Below are 11,344 nucleotides of genomic sequence, written 5' to 3'. Positions count from 1 at the left end.
GATGCAAAGTCAAATGACAGAAAAACAGGGAGAGGGGAAAGAGTGTGTGCGCGTGTGACAGAGGAAGAGGGGAACACAAACGGAGATCGGGGTGGGTGAGACGAGAGCGAGAATGAAGGGAGAGAGAAGCAGAAAGAGCGGAGGGAGGGAGCAGGGGAAGGAGCGAGGGAGGGAGGGAGGGAGAGAGAGAGGAGGAAGGAAGGGAGGGAGGGAGAGAGGGAGGGGAGAGCTTGGCTCCTCGCTCTCTCTCTCCCTCTCCCGCCCGCTCTCTGCCGTTGCCGCCGCCTCGGCTGCCCGCGCCGCGCTCCGCTCCGACTGACAGGCGGCGGGAGGTGCCGCCGAGGGAGGGGGCGAGGGAGGGGCTTTCCGGGACGGGGGGGCGGAAAGAGGGGGGCGTTTGTCCGTCAGGCTTGACGGGCAGTGGCTGCTACCAGCGACAAGTCCGCATGCAAATCGCCTCCTGCCTCTGGGGCACGGGCTGCCGAGGCGGGAGCCTTCAATCGTCCCGGCGCTGCCAGGGCTGCGGGTTGCGGGCAGAGCCGCAACTTTCGCGAAAGAGGCACGGCAGGCGAACGGGAGAGGAAACTCGCTGACAGCAGGCAGCCGGCACGAGTGTCCCCGTCCCGCACGGGGTGTCCTGGCACAGCCGGCTGTCCCCGCCGCGGAGCTGCCCGTGGCTAGAGCAAACCCGTCCTGCCGCCCTGCCCCCGGGCCGGGAGGTCCCGGACGGCCCAGGGCTGGGCGCCGAGGGCAGTTTTTCCACCGCCACCTTCGGACGGAGCGATCCCGGCTGCGCCTCGCAGGTGCCGCCGAGCGCGGGCAGCGCCGCCGCCGCCGGGGCCGCCGCACGGACGGAAGGACGGTCCTTCCTTCGCCGTCCACCGGCCTCTTGCACCCGCCTGCGACAGCCCGGGGTCACGGGTATGCTGGCTGTGCGGCCATCGCTGTTTGCCCCCCACAAGTGATCGGGTTTTGACTCTTAAGTGAGCGAGGAAGACAAGCCGACTGATTCCCTCGGCTTCTTTAGTTTTCCCTTTCTAAATAGAGGTAACAGTGAAAAATTTTTTTCTTGCACAGTAGAAGCCAACATCTGACGCTCCCATTACCTACGCCAGTTAAGTGTTTTGACAGAATTAAACCCATTAGCAATGCTCACGTTTACAGTCTGTGTCTTTGAAAAAATTTCTCTTGAACATTCTAATGACTTGAATAATCTCATTTACATATATAGTTGTAAGTAACTTGGTATGAGCAGACTATGCTCCCTGTACCTCAGTGCATTGCCGAGCATTGCATACCCATCACCACGTTCTCAGTTTTGTCAAACACTAACTTTTCAAAAATCTTCGAGAAAAAACCAAACACCAACCACAAAAACAAAACAAAATTAGCCTGATTTCATTTATGCCAAGTCAGGGCATTTGATACTGAAGTGTCTGTGCTTCCACAAATTTCAGGTCTGATTCATGAATGTAGTACACACATTAAGTGTTCTTACAGCTTCAGTAGCAGGAATTAAAGTTCAGGTAAACTTCAGCATTGTTTTAACTCTTGCCTCCGTGGTTAAAATACTCTCGATAAAAACAGTTCAATCTCTCAAAACTTTCAGTGGTTATTTATTTGGGCAATATTGCAAAAGTAAAGTCTTCACATAGGCAGCAGGAAATCTAATACAGTGAGGTACTAAGATTTTCCATCATATTTTGTTAGAAAATAATGTTCATAAATGATAACTGTATTACAAAACCACTTTCTTATTAAAGAAAAGATCATGATGGAGTCTGTAAAAGTTATTTAACATTTATTGTTCAGATACTTTAAAGAATCTGAGTAGATAAGTGTTTTCCATTCAGCTGAAGTGATTGTGGTGTGCCAAATTTGTATTTCAATTTCTGTCCTTGAGGTGTAGGCTCATGGTTAAGTGTCAATGTAATAGTAGTAGTGTTTTCAGGAAGGTATTCTATGGCAATAGATAAACATGATAAGAATACACCAAGTGAAATGCTCTGCTATGGTTTTGAGTCAGAATAAGGCTCAAAAGGGGGCTTAAATGGATGAGATACCCATCTTTCAAATTTAAGTTAATATTTGATCTTTATCCATTCTCAACATTTTCTTAAATCTTGATCTGGTTCTCTAATCAGAAATAGCAATGTCTTTTCCTTCATATAGGTTGACCATTTGTTTCTGTTTCTGTTTTGTTGCCAGCCTCTCACACAGGGTTTTTAAAAGAATTGAGTAAACTGTTTCTAACATTTGAACAGTACATGAATTGTAAGTTGAAAAACTGCCGCTGTAATTTAAAAATTAGTACACTTTATGTGGTACAAACCAGTTACTAGTAAGTGATAAACAGCAATGCAAAATGAAGAAGTGCTAGAGTGTTTATTTTTACATACTGTTTAGGGTAAATTACATAACAGCATCATTTTTATGCTGACTCCTGCTTTTCTTTATATTTAAATAGTAATGTAAGTTACATATTTTGTCTATTCTGAGGCATTAAGGCCATATTCTGCTTCATCTGCTCAAAAGAGGACGTGTAAAGATATAATATTTCTATGGCCATTTGGAGAGTAGTTTGATCGCTTAAAGGATTATTACACTTAGTCATTTCAGTGTATTTCGGTTTATTTTGGACCTGTTTACCTAAAGTTAAAAAAGTTGTTTATGAAATGCCAAAAAAGAAATTTACATATGCCTGCTGGTTTAAAATGTAATTAATGGTGTAAACTAATGAACAGTTTTACCTAATTCACAGAGGAACTTTCACTTAGTACGTTTTGATACTGCATGGAAATTGCCCCCTTTTTTTTTTAGCCGAACAAGTAGCATGTAGTATAACCCAGACAAAAAAAATCTCTAGCAGGCCGTGCCTTGTCACTGAAGCTGGGCCAGGGCACAGTTTAAGCTCCGCACGTGATCACTGACGCTGTGTTATTGTTAAGCCGATCTCCGGTGCTGCTCACCGGGAGCTGTTTCCGATAAGCACTGTGGGCAAGGCCACTTTTGGGAGGGCAGGGGCTTCAGTCTCACGAACACAAATCGAGTGGTGTAGCTTTCCCTCAGGGCTTGAGAATAGGCCCAGCATTTTCTGTTAACCTGCAGAGAGAGTAATTCATGCCAACGTGTCCGAGGGACCAGTAAGCACTTCCAGGAGGCAACTACAGCATCTGGGCGTGGGGGCAGGGGAAAGGATGTCTCCAGTTTTTGTACTGAAGGAATGGTGTCCGTCTGACAGATAATTATGAAATCATACAGTAAGAATAGTTTCAAAATGTAGTTCTCTTCAACCAAAATAATAATTGAATGTGAGCAGTGGTGGTATAGGCCCATTTCAGAAGACATATGCTCTTAGTTAATTACAAGATATTACAATATCTCAAGAAGAAATAGCCTCCACAGAGGCTCACTTCTTAATCATCTCAAATTTCATCATTTCCAACTCTCTATACATTGTTAAGTTTCTAAAAAGATTTATAGAAATCCTCTAACTGAATGGTTATCACAGTTTAAAACTTAAATTCTTGAAATACCTATACTCTGGCAAAGAAAATAGGAAAAGTGCACCTTAGATTTCATGATCTTCAAGTGTTAGCAACTATAGATAACATGCATAATTTTAAAAACAATATCCATCTTTGGAGAACACTTAGTGATTTTTAAAACAAACTCCTATTCTCTCATGGAGAGGAGGAAATAAAAAAAATATTGAAATATTCTCTTGGCAGCAGAATTAACCTTTTGATTAGCAATTATAGATTTCCTATCATTTTTTTTCCAAAAAAGGACATACACAGGGGAAAAATCATTTCAGAATTCTCACATAAGTCTGGACAAAGGCTATTGTATGCAAAGATACTGTTATGTGATAAAGATACCACAAAGTTCAGACAGCAATTGAATTTTGAATAAAATATGCTTGATTTTTGGGTTCTGGCCATTTCTGTCACCCAATATGAATATGTAATGTTAAAAATATAATTGCATAAGTTCAGTTGGGCTCTTAGGTTTCAATTTCCGTTGTAAGGACTTGGATTCTTCCATGATCTTAATTGTAGTATTTAGTTTTTTAGATCTGAATGAAAAAGAGGAAGGCAGTATTTTCCAAGTAGTATCCACTTATGGTGTTAGAAAGAATATACAGTATAGCTTTTTATAACATTATTGCTCTTTTTTCATTGGCCAATAGTGGAATATTTAACTAGACTGACCATGAAATTATTAAGGCTCAAAATTAATACCCCTATAACATGAATATGGGACAATTCACACCTTTCCCAGCTCTTTGAAAAATCTACAGTTTATTCCTATTTCACAATTTGTAGATTTTCTGTGCGGTCATGCCAGACATACTTAGGTTCTAAGACAAGAAGAAAATAGACCTAAATATATCACTGATAGATGATCTGTCTGAGCCTTGAAAGCTTCCTCTGGCTTTTTAAATAAAGAAGAAAAAGCTCTATCAATGTGTTTCTAGATGACACGTAGAAAAAAAGCTGCAAGGCAGATTCCTCACATGCACAGGAACCTTCGGAAGATCTGAGGATATCCAAAGAGAATGGGTGAGACCAGTGGATATGTACTGCCCTTTTAAACAGTCCTATAAACAATTTAGAACTGAATTACTACTACATTTTTTGTGTGAATGTTTTACTCCCTAGGAATGATCACAACCCTACAGCGAAGTTCCTGGCCACAGGATCTCAATGCATGCAACAATGTAGGAAGCCAGATTCATAAAGTGCTGGAATCAGTGCTGAGTCAGACTTCATGTTGATAGCCCAGACCATTGCATCCATTCTGGGAGATATGCCAGTGTTCAGAGGCCAAAACCCATGTCCACTCCATATGGAGAAGGAAGAATGGCATAGAAATAAATAGTGACTTCATAAACTTTCTAGATTCCCAAGCAGACTTTTCCTGGAAAGGGTACTCTCTGAATTTGAGGTAATTTTTGGTTGGTACAAAGCTTAGCATTTTCTTGGTGTCAGTTTCCTATCTCTTTTCACATATTTATTTGGAGCAGAAATCACTGCTCTCTTTCAATAGTTCAGTTATGCAAGATACTTTTCATCTCACATTAAAATTTATATCTTATTTGTTATCCAGAAATAGTGGCAAAGATTATTCTTAATTTCCTGACTGGATGCTCTCTGATATTGCTCAGGTAATCTTATTGATGAACAAAATGATAGTCTACCAAACTGCTTAGACTTTTTAGACAACTTTAAATCAGAATCACAGAATAGCCATCATAATTCTCTTCATAATAATGTAAAATACTCTTTTTCACTGCACAGGATTGCAGAAATGCCTGGAAAAATTTGCATTTCCTTCTGAAAAATTATACATACAACACAGCTCCTAATTTTGACATCCATGTTCTCCTTATAGAAAAAGTATATCTCAATATCAGCAAGATTCTACAGCACAAGCTAACCTGTAGTGTGCTGTGCCTTAAGCTGGACAAGAAAATTCAATAGCTGCAGCGTAGCTAGAGAAAGGTTTTTGACAGAAGAAAGTTAAAAACATGGATGCATGTTCACAATGAGATACTCTGTCACACGTATGGCAGAATCTGGAATGTGGATGGAAGGAACAGTGTCTTATGAAAAAAATATTTCTTGATGCTTCAGTTGTCTGAAATGCAGCCCATTCACCCCCGCTGCTCACAGATGGCCACTGAAAACTTAGAAATCTATTGAAACGTATATAATCCCACACCACATTGCAGATTTCTGCCAGTAGCGAGACTGCAGCCCACAGCAGCAGTAACTTACTGTTTTGGCATGTGCATGGGCTTCAGAGGCCAGTTTTTCTACAAGTCAGAGAACTTCTTTGTATTCCATGACCTTACCCTCCCCAGGAGCATATTACCCTTAGCACTGTACAGCCTCAGCTTCTGAGAGGCACCTTTCTCAGAGATGCAAACAACAACGTAGCATGAACTTTCTTGCATCTTATAAACAAAAAGAGGGTGAAGTTCAGAAGAAAATATGAGAAAAATGAAGAAAAAGGAACAGTAGAATAGCAGAAACAGGGAAAAGGGAAGAACAGACAGTCGTAGTGCTTTAAAAATCGTTTTTTATATCTTAATTTCTTTTTAAATAAGCCAACAGCAGTACATCATGTAGACATAGCATAACTGAAAAGATAACATTAATATTGTCAAATTACTGTTTATGACTTCAGAGTGCAAGACTCATAAATGAGTGACATGAGTATAAAGTACAACCATAGTTGCAGAATTTGAACTAAAAAAGAGTTTTCTCCACAGCTGTTATGTAGCACCCCTTCTGGGATCGATTAGCAGTGTCTCTGTCCTTGCCAAATTAGATATTGTGGGCATCTCAGTTTGCCCAGTTTCAGTGAAGGAGGTTGCATACACACTAGCATCTCAACAATATTCATAGAAGCATGATGAAGACGTTAAAAATATTAGAAACCTGGAACCATATATGGTGATTCCCCTGTAGGTACAATGGTACCTATAGGAGATCTGCCATTATGGCTTTATAATCACATTCACAACTTTTATAAGAGTTTTTCTTGTGCTATATATCCATCAAATAAATGTTTTTAACAAATGCATAATGATAGCTGGTAGAGTCTATGGTATTATCTGTACTTGTGTCCTATCTGCTCCTCATATTGTGCCAATGAGGCTCTCGCCCTTCAGAGCAGTAAAACTGCCCTCTGTATGTATCAGAACTGGTATTTATACTTTGAGCTGTATATAAAACTATGCATCATCATCTTGAATAGGAATATACATTCAAACTTTAAAGTCTATGTGAGCATAGACTCTCTTTTTGAGATTTTAGGTTTTTCTCAGCATCATGGACATGTTTTGGGTTATTATTGGGGTGTTCATAATTTATGAAACTCTTCAATTTATGCCATTAGCCTATAGATAGAATTGATTGTGCTAGGAAATCTTCCCATGCAAACAGTCTTTTGAAAGTGTGACCAGCTAAGGTTTTCTACCCTCAGAGCCAAATGCTTACTTTGCACAGCAGACTTAGAAAATAAGTGAAAGATACGATAGTCCAAAGGACTAAAGAACAGAGGGAAAGTACAGTTTAGAGTCACTCAGTAATTTGTAACTCCATATTCTTTTGAGAAAATGTGGAGTATTTTTAGTAGTCCCCCTTACACCACAATAAAGCTAAATTATTCTCAAAGTTGATTGATTTAAATACATCATTGATTTTACTGATATTGGCGGTATATGTAGTTTTTATCATCTTCATATTATATCTGCTCACAACAAAATTTAGTTCAAATTCTCCTCTCCTTCTAAATTACACAAGTAATATCAAAAATTTCACATAGCACTGTAAAATGTAAAATTATGGTTGCGATGTAGCTGAAGTGTCTCAGTAACTTAGAATTCTTTTCAGTTTTCCTTTTTAAACCCTTTTGAAAATTAAATTTAAAATTTGAATCAAGCTGCTCCCAAAAATGTTACTCTAGAGACATTCCTTTGACTGATACTGTTAGTTAGGAATTATACCAGCATAAAAAGAAGCAAATCAGAGTTTATGGTTGTTTCCTAGCCACTGATTTTAAAAAAATTAAGGTGGAAGATCTCTATATAAAAATCCTGAAGAATAATCACTCCCTAGCCTTACCCTGTTAAGAACCCAAGGGGCAAAGTTGTCCTAACTTCTATAAAATCATTTCCATCAATACAACTGAGTGTAGGACATTTTTGTGGTATTCTCCAATCGTAAAAACAAATTACTTTGCACAATTGATGTAAACAAATGAGTAAAGTTAACTGTCAGATCTTTGAGTTTATTTGTGTATATAGTATCCTAGCTTCTTTTGTTCAAATCAGCTGCCTTTATGTGTAAGTAGTTCTACAATGAACACCAAACAATCAAATTCATGGATCCTATATTTCTGCTTGCATTTTCCTGTTTTTTGGACATTGACCAGAAAAATCCTAGAGAGAATTTTTAAATGTGATTCTTCCCCTGGAGGTTGTTCCTGTGGCCACTCTCTGGACATGAAATGGTAGATTACATGACTCAAATAGCCACAGATGAACATATTTATTCAATGAGTTTTGGTACTTATTTTCAATTCCCTTTCACTCTGTAGGACTGCTGCAAATAAAAAAGGACAAAATTTAATATGTGTTGCTTCTTATTCGTCCACTCCCTGAATTAAACACTGGAGTTATTAATGAAGAATTTTTGTATTATTTTAAAGTCACGTTACATTCTTATTTTTGTTACATCCTCAACAGCACTGTTTCCTTTCCCTTGTCACCACTTTGCCTCCAAGTAACACTAATTCCTTAATCCATCATTTTAGTCTATATATCAAGTATGTGAGAGCCCATGTTATTTCAGGCCTGAGAATTTTAGGATGACAAAATGGAAAATTTAACTCTCTTAGATGAAGAAATCAAACAATTTTTTGGTATATTTTCTTGTCATTATTCATGTCATTATACCCATGTATTGCTCCATAATGTGTTCTGTACTCCTAATGTTTATGGTACTTGGACAACTGTTTCATAGGCTGTATTTTCTCTTTCCCCAAATACATCTGCTTGTGATGATAAAACAAGATAATTGCTATTTTAAAGGATTCTTAACTTCTTATTTTGTCCTGTAAAGTGAAAAATATTGCTTGAGCCACTGATAAGTACAGGTAGACTCGGTATTGAAATAATTAATAATAAAATCTCCAAAAATGCACTATTTTTTTCTATATCTTTAACTAGAGCAAAGTATAAATTTTTTTCAAAATTAGAGACTGATCAACCATTTTGAGTAGATATACCTCTAAATGTTACATACAAACTCACTACAATACTTAAAAATAGAGGTGGATGTGGATATAATATAATTACCACGCATAGATCAACTGAAGTGTAATATTATGAATTAATTTTCTAAGACATTCTCAGCTGATTAATGGCACAAATATTGGTTTATATTTGTACTACAAAACTTATAGTACGAGTTCATTTATTTCATAAAATCTACGTCACAGTAGGCCACATTATGGCTTTGAGCTACTTATGTTTTTGAGTGTTTTAAGTCGCAGTGAATATCCCCATAGGCAAGTGTTAAAGTTTGGAGCTTGGTGGTAGTATTTGAAGGACCCAGTTTTTGTTTTGTTCACTGCTTCATTATGTGGATATACCAACATCTAAATGGCTAACTTGTGTCTCTTATAATGCAAAACATTTCGAAATGTATAGAAGAAAACCAGTGGAGTTTCATAACTACCAAATGGTTTAAAAATGAAAGCACTACTCAGGTACGTCATTAGTTTAACCCTGTTGCAGGTGAGGTCAAATAAACTATTGATTATCTTGGCCGAGATGTGGGTTGTGAACCTTTTTCTGTACCCATTTACTCTATAGAAGATTGTCACCAATACTCATATGAAACTAACATTTATTCTTAAATCCCTGCTAGTGGGTGACTTTCAACATCTTTTAATGCATTCTACCAGAAGAACTGGGGACCTGCATCATCCAGTTCAACACTACATACAGCAATGCATCTGTTTAATCATCCTCCAGCCCATCACTCTGCCTGGGGTTTGGGAAAAAGGCCTCTGGATGCAAGATAAGGGACCTACAGGAAGAACCATCAGTTTCTACATCATGTAAACAAAGCCTTGATCATTTGAAAGACAGAAAAATATGTATGTTGTTGGGTATGCCTTATTTTACCTATTAGTCACCTCATATATTATTTTCAATATCTACTTACCTACTTGTATGGTTCTCTCATCTACCTTTCATATTCTCTTCAATATTTATCAAAATATCTCTCTTTTTCTCACTGTTAAACTCTGTTAACTCCTTGTCATAGGATTTTAACCTCTGTCCTGTGCACTGCAGTATCAAAAAAAATAAATTCCAGTAAATGAAAGTAAGTCAGGTAACCTGAGGAATGGCTTATGAATAATGCTGATGAGAAAAAAGTGTGTTATACTATGACCAAGATATTGCTAGGAGATAATAGGAGATAATAATTTGGGAAAAAAATATCCAGTAAATATAAGATATAAGAAGGAGTAGTGGCATAGACTTCTAGAAAGGGAAGTTTAGTCTGCTAATCAGGAAAATATTTCTCATGGTGAGATTTGACATCACGAAAGAATAAAAAAAATGGTGAAGTGCTTTGATTTATAACTTCAAAAATCAGATAAGGAAAAAAAAAAGAAAAATTTAACTTAGATTTCCAGAAACTCCATTCTATAAAAATACAAAGCTTTAATCTATTTTCTTTACTTTTATTACTTCATTTTGGGTTGTATAGGTTTTGTTAAAATACTTATGTATGGAAAATGGCCTCTTGAATTGAATGCAAGAAAACAAGCTGAGTAAGTTCAACGTGCTCAAGTTTTTAAAATGAGTAATGAGTTGATCTTAGACCATAAAGATATGCATATACCAAGTGAACCTGTTAAAAAAGACGGAAAGACCAGAGGATGTCCTTTATGACACACAGTAAGTCCAGTTCCAACTTTAGAATAGGAACAGTTATTGATCAGTGATTCATAACAAATCCCCCTGTTCTCTGAGAGGATTGCAGATCTTGAAATCATCACAATTTCGTGCTATTTGTTCCAAAATATGCTAGCTCATACAAAGATCTAAACTTAAAATATTTTATATAATCTGAATCTTAAATTGAGGTAATAAGCAATACTCTACAAGACAGCTCAGTTTCTGTTTCTGCAGCTGATCTCCCGCAGTCTCCATTTTCAAACTGCATAAAAAAGTCAAAGAGACCAGTTCTGTGTGAAACTAATGCCATATCTGCCCTAAACTTCCGTGATGGCAGTATAAGGTGTTAAAAATCGTTCCTTATGTTAAAACTATAAAATCTTTCCAATTGGTAATGAAATACAGACCTTTGTCCTGAACCAGTTCATGACATCAGTGTATCCCAGTAGCAATAATATTAAACTGTTACCAGAGATTCACAATATCATTAAAACAAAGCACAGCTGCTTTACATTATCACTTACTTGTATTTAAATAGCTTATGCTAGAATAGTGCTTCCAAAACCGTCATTTAATTCTGACATGAAGCTAAATGGCCGAGAACAATGTATTTCACTTCATGCAGAAGATATATTGCTTTCTTGTTAGATTTCCTTACTTGAGATGACTTCTCTGTCTTAGAGTCATGACTAAACGTCCAACTACAAAATGAATTTGATTAAATCCAACCACTTGACCTCGTCAACTAATGTCCCCAGACGCCTCTTTACTGAGTATTCTATGGGCTTCTAAGCAGTGCAGCTGGAATATTTATACCCTATCCCATGTTCTCTGCTCTCAATAACTACAAATCCT

The 11,344-nt window shown here is 37.9% G+C and overlaps 1 protein-coding gene across 2 annotated transcripts in view; it reads right to left on the bottom strand.

Moving 5' to 3' along the window:
- Positions 1-163, bottom strand: part of ZFPM2 (zinc finger protein, FOG family member 2) — a 308,046-nt gene extending 307,883 nt beyond the window's left edge. For both annotated transcript variants that reach the window (XM_039387657.1, XM_039387658.1), the window contains exon 1: positions 1-163. This exon is cut by the window's left edge and continues 162 nt beyond it. The gene's annotated coding sequence lies outside the window, so the exon portion shown is untranslated.
- Between the last annotated feature and the right edge of the window lie 11,181 nt (positions 164-11,344).

The sequence above is a fragment of the Pipra filicauda genome, unplaced genomic scaffold, assembly GCF_003945595.2.
Source record: "Pipra filicauda isolate LSUMZ 115617 unplaced genomic scaffold, ASM394559v2 scaffold57_size4234018_pilon, whole genome shotgun sequence".
Lineage (NCBI taxonomy): Eukaryota > Metazoa > Chordata > Aves > Passeriformes > Pipridae > Pipra > Pipra filicauda.
Note: the sequence above shows the minus strand (reverse complement) of the source record. Positions and strands in the feature narration are given on the sequence as shown.